Below are 6,310 nucleotides of genomic sequence, written 5' to 3' on the forward strand. Positions count from 1 at the left end.
CCTCTCCAAAGCTCTTAAATGGGTTTTTGGCCCAGAGAAAATTAATATTGACTTTCTATTGACACCAGACCATCGCTGCAGGTCCTTGGTATTACACCCAAATGCATTGTTCATTTCCCAGCGAGGCTGATTCAAATTTGCGGTCCAGCTCTTCAGAGTGTGCACTGAACCAGTTACTGAACGCAATGATGAGAACTGTCTGTACAGCTCATCTCCAGATTATCTAATTCATTCAGATGGCTCCTTGACATTGAACTCTATACCGACCATTTTAATTAAATTTTCACAGTATTATAATCTAGGCTAATTCAAGCCATTAAAAGGTCACTCAGAAGATGTAAATCACAAAGATTTATTGCACATGAATTGGCAGGTGATATTCAACATGAAAACGGCGTTTCTCATTCTTGGCATGTTATTAGCATCGAATGCATCTGCATTAGACACACAGATATGTTAAACGCTTAATGACCAGTTCCTGTTGTCTGGTGTCATGCTGTAAATAACAAATTGTGTTTGTTTTTTGCTAGCTGTCATAGAAAGAAAACAATCTATGACAATATCTTGTTAAGGCCCACAGTAACTGGAAAACCTTTTTTTGACCAATAAATAACACTGTCTCCCATTTTTGCTCTTTAAAAAAACTGTCAGAAGTTTTTGCAGTTTGCCTTGTCTATAAAAATATCAATTTTCTATCCATTATGAAACACTGTGCTTGTCAGCTTGAGTCAAATGGAGCTGTCAAGCAATGATTCCCTCATCAGGCCCGCTCTGTTGAACAGCTTTACAGCGTGCAATGGATGTTTGGATAAGAATCCAGTCTTTTCATTGAACGGTGGCCTGAAGTGACACATTTTAGCAAAGGTTTGCAAAAGCTGGCTTTTTTGATAAAGCAATACATATGTCTTTGGTGCCACAGGTGTAAAAACCACAAAGCAGATCCGCATTACATGGAGCACAATGAGAAGTAAAAACAATTGGCTTTATGAAGTGTGACTTTATATATTGCTGTGAGAAATGAAAGCCAGCGTTGTGGTTGTGAGTTATGTTGGACAGGATAACAGGGCTCTAAATCATGCAGTGGAATTCACTGACACAATTCTGCCATAGTATGACAGATATAGCGTCTGAATTCATTACATAGATTTGTTACTGACCTCACAAGAACAAAATGGATTATATACTAAATACTGCGACACCTTGGCTTGTTATTATCATTAGGAACAAGTTTGAACTTAAACTATTCCAGTTAAACAATTCTGCATAAAATGGCAATAAAATGTTGAAATACTGATTCACAACGTCAAGGCAAGAATACTAAACACAGATGTGGCATAAATTGTGCATGTTTCAGGTTTTCTCAAACAAAGCCAGCTGGTGAGACCAGGGCTAGTTATCACTTTTTTACTTAAGTGAATATTTCTAAAAGTATTTTATTTTTTATTTTATTTTTTGTGACATAAAATAGTAAAATAAAAGATATTGAACATTTACATAAAGAAAGATGCATGTCATTTACCATATGTTTACCTTTCGTGACAACATGCCCCAACATATAGTCACACTATAAAGTCACCTTTATTTATATAGCACTGCAAACAATACAGTTTCAACGCAGCTTCACAGTAACAAACAGAAAATAACAATCAGTGATGCAAACTTCATTAAATATTAGACAAATCCAAATTCAGTTCAGTGTTGATTCAATTCAGTTCAATAAGTGTTCATATTGCAAAATTTGTCAGTTAACGGGTTTGATTCAGCTATAAAGCAGCTCAAAAGATGACAATAGTATAATTACAGTTCACATTTTGTTCTCATCCGATACTGTTAGAGCACTCAAATCGATAATATCACTGAATATAAAGTCTTTTATATAGAGGGTTTTCTAGAGGGCTTTCGGCAAAATCTGAACTGCAAAATAAATTGATTCATAAAATGTAAATGATAACCTAAAAAAATTAAATATTTGGACTCAAAAGCTTACACCGAGATACAGCCCTTGTAACAACTAGCCCTGGTCTCCCCTGTTTGCATTTTCAGAAGTAATACACAGGTCAGATGCATTCAAGTGTTTGATGATCTGCTAATATGCTTCTTTGAATCAATTCACCATCTCTGTCTCACAATGTGCTGAAAGACCTGTAGGCCCATGGCAACTTTCTGCTCTGATGCAAGACTTGCGCATACCACGGAAATGATTTCTGCATTGTAGCTCAAAGAGATATTGTGAAGACATTTGCCGATATGAATGAGGGACTGGATGTGTGCCTTTTCAGCAGCAGGTCTTTTCTCTACTTTTTCATCTCTCTCCGTCAGACCTTCACATTGCCCTATTTTTCCACTTCTCTCTCATCAAAAGCCTCATCCTCCCAGCTCTGACCCCTCTTCCTCTTTCTCAACATCAGCCTCCTTCCTCTTCCACTCCTGAATTCATTTTGTTACCCTTGTTCTTCCTAGTCTTTTCAGAAACAGATGGCCCACAAAATAGTTTTTGGCTGAATTCATAATATGTGACTCTGGACCACAAAACCAGTCATAAGTAGCACATTTGTAGCAATAGCCAACAATACATTGTATGGGTCAAAATTATTGTTTTTTCTTTTATGCCAAAAATCATTAGGAAATTAAGTAAAGATCATGTTCCATGAAGATATTTTGTAAATTTCCTACTGTAAATATATTATTTTTATATTAATTTAATTTAAATTAATTTTTGATTAGTAATATGCATTGCTAAGGACTTCATTTGGACAACTTTAAAGGCGATTTTCTCAATATTTTGATTTTGTTGCACCCTCAGATTCCAGATTTTCAAATAGTTGTATCTCGACCAAATATTGTCAGATCCTAACAAACCATACATCAATGGAAAGCTTATTTATTCAGCTTTCAGATAATGCATAAATCTCAATTTCGAAAAATTGACCCTTATGACTGGTTTTGTCGTCCAGGGTCACATATAGCATTATCCTTAGTATTTCTGCCAAGTAAAGAATAAGCATAAAATCTAATATTAATGTAATCTGTGCATTAATGATGAGAATTTTTAACTAAATTGTAATGGAGGTTACATAGATACACCAGTAGGTGGTCATTGCCACGTTCATTCAACCATTTTGTTCAATGACAACGATTCATTAAAAAACAAAAAAAACAATAGACCTTAGTCAGTTTAGACACCATATTAAATTTAACACTAATGGCACACACTGTTTAAAGGTCCTAGATTCATAATTTTCCAAAACTCACAAACTTTCAAAACAGTTTTATGGAGTTTGTCTACAGATTTTTTCTTTTCTTTCTTTTTAGAAAGACGTTTAACTAATTAACTAATTTGCACAAAAAATGACTCATTATGAACGAAACATGTGCTTCTTGGCTATGCAACAGTTGTTTTTTTCTGTGGCTTTGTTTGGAGCCCTGGTAGAGAAAAAACAGAAAAAGCACTGGTAACCGAGTATCTAAAGTAGAAGTTACTCAAATTAACATCTCTTGTTGAACTGCTGAATAAAATCAATCACATCTGCAATCAGCTGTTTAGCTCACACTGCTATGATTACCTGTGCTGATATTTGGAACAACACTCTTGCTCTTGGTATTGCTTAATTACAGGCTACACGATTATTTTCACGCAAACCTGTTATCGTATTTTAATCTATGTCAGACAACCCGGCCCACTGCACATAAAACAAAATATACTGTGATTTCCCGTTGATTGTGTGGCTACACCAAAACAGCATTACCCTTTTCATTATCTCCTCTACTCGCATTTTCTTTCTTCTCAGACCATTTTCCTTCCTGTATGCACCCTCTGATATTCTTCCTTTCGTCAGGAAAGAATGAGGTTTAGTTACCCTTACGATGCTCCTTCGCAAAAGGTTATGCAATCCCATAACGTCCCCACTCAGCGCTATGGTGGGAGAATATCAGTATCAGACTGATGAATAATACATCCTGATTGCTGTCACATTTATGGGCTATGATGCACTACAAACACAGGGTTCATGGTGAGGGTAAGCAAGTTGCTCGCTGCAATAAACATAAATTGTCCTGCTACCTCAGCTATCAAGGACTATGATTCTATAGAAGCCGTTTTGATTGAGAACTTCGTTTCGTGAGAAGGCCTAAAACATGTCAGCAAGGTCTGATTTTATGGTACAAAAAAGTACAACCAAATCAACTAATCGTTAAATATATTGCAATATATCTAATATGTAATGTCAAAATGAAAATTATATATATCTATATATACATATAACCAGAAGCACACTGAATATAATCAGAAGATATTCAGTATTTTATATTTGGAACAGGATGATAGAAATGAATTATATTATATAAATTTAATTAAGTTTTTAAGCAGTATGTTATATGTACAACAGTGAATCAATAAACAAACATTTTAGCCTCTCACCAGACTATCAAGGTCGCTTTGCACAGAAATTGGATGAAGGCATCCCGGATGGGAAGTCAAGGTTTTATTTGTTTGGTTTGACTGTGAAAAGAACTAGAGGTTCAGTTCACTTCCTGTGAGGATTTGAGATGTGATATTGTTCTTGAACAACAGGAGGTCTACTTTAGTTTTTTACTCAAATGGAGGCTGGCATTTTTAGACTTAGTTCTCAAAAAAAAAAAAAAAACAATTCTGTAAAAAAACTGTATGAATACGATTCCTCAAACTCAAAATGAAAAATCGTCAGTGAAACAATGCTTAGCACCTTAAAATCACCAGTCATACTGGCTTACATAAACAAAATGCAGTACATATTTTAGTACAGTAAAATGCAGTTAATGAGTTGGAGAAATGCAAAATACTACAGTTGGAATGTTGCAGGAAAGATTAATGAGCATACATTGGCATATCACTTTAAAAGTTGTTGTAGTACAAAATCCTTTGACAAGCGGTAATTGATTACAAGAGTCTGGCATCAGGTACAAAATACTGCTTTTATCTCTGAATGCAAATTGTGTGATTATGATTAATGGGCGCTGGACTCAGGAGTTTTGACTTTTGCTTATTCTGCATCTGGGGAAAAGAATGAAGTTGATGCTGCATTCGGAAACAGAGCGGCTTGGAAAACACAACATTGCCCTTGTGTCATTCAGCCATCAGTGAAGCTGTCACTGTAGCGGCGTTAAATTCTGCTTTTCAAAAAGCAGGCTTCAACAAAGGCCAATCTGATAAAAATGCATCAGCATGACTGGAAAGGTTTAAAAGCTGAATTAATTCATCAGTATTGACGGAAGCCATAGAATTAAGTTGAGAAGGGCTATCATTTCTAAACAAACAGATTTCTCTTTAAATTGCCTACGCTAGGCCAGCAGATCAGCAGAACTTTTGTACAGAACAAAGAGACAGCAAATGTGAGGTGAAATGTTATAAACTGAAAGAATAGATTGAAGTTTAGAGCTTCACTTTTAACTTCAGATAGAGGAAAAACAATAAATGTGAAGCAAAACCCTGAAGACAGTTCAGAGATTCTGATGTTCACTCAAAGCTGTTTTTCTAACAGAGGAAATATGACCTTATAAAGCTGGAGGGAGGGACACTTTATCTGTGTCATCAATCAAACTCAGAAAACAATTTAATGCCTGTCAATAGAGAATGTTGCATGGCGTTCAGCACAGACGCCTCCAGAAGACATGACTAGTCAAGCAGACGACTGACGCTTTCTCCAAATAACCTTTTCAAGAAAGAGGATCAAAACTGAGATCCCCTTGTCATCCAGATACATTGAATGTTCTGTTGAGATTGAGTTTTCTGTTTGGGCTCCCATTTAAAATTAATAAGTAAAAATAATAGTAATTTAAATGAACTAATTAATTTCCCTTCCCATGTTTTTCTGATCTATTCAAACCATAGCAGATAAGATTGAACCTCTCGTTGCATCACAAAGGCACTTTCCATAAATTTTACTTCCAGATTGGTCATGTTCAAAATAAACTGGTGCGACATAGAAAAGCATTGAAAATGTGAAAATGCATGCCTTTTAATCATGCTAGAGTCTCTTAGTCCTCAAAGAGTTGGTCTACAATACGTTTTCTTAGAAGTTTCTACCTGACATTTCGATTTTCAGTAACAAAGGAGTGCAGGACACTAACTTGTTTGACAAATGGTTTTCAGAAGATATTCCAGGTTTTTGTTGAAAAGTCATTTCTGTATGATGGAAAAGAGTCCACAACTTTTCCCTATTGATGTTTTCTAAGGACAAATGTGCCTTGATCTTTAGAGACAAGAGGGCTTTATGGAATGAATCGAAAAGAATGAATTTGCAGCGCTTTCAATGGCAATAAAGCCTCACCATCA

The sequence above is a fragment of the Onychostoma macrolepis genome, chromosome 05 (assembly GCF_012432095.1).
Source record: "Onychostoma macrolepis isolate SWU-2019 chromosome 05, ASM1243209v1, whole genome shotgun sequence".
NCBI classification, from domain to species: domain Eukaryota; kingdom Metazoa; phylum Chordata; class Actinopteri; order Cypriniformes; family Cyprinidae; genus Onychostoma; species Onychostoma macrolepis.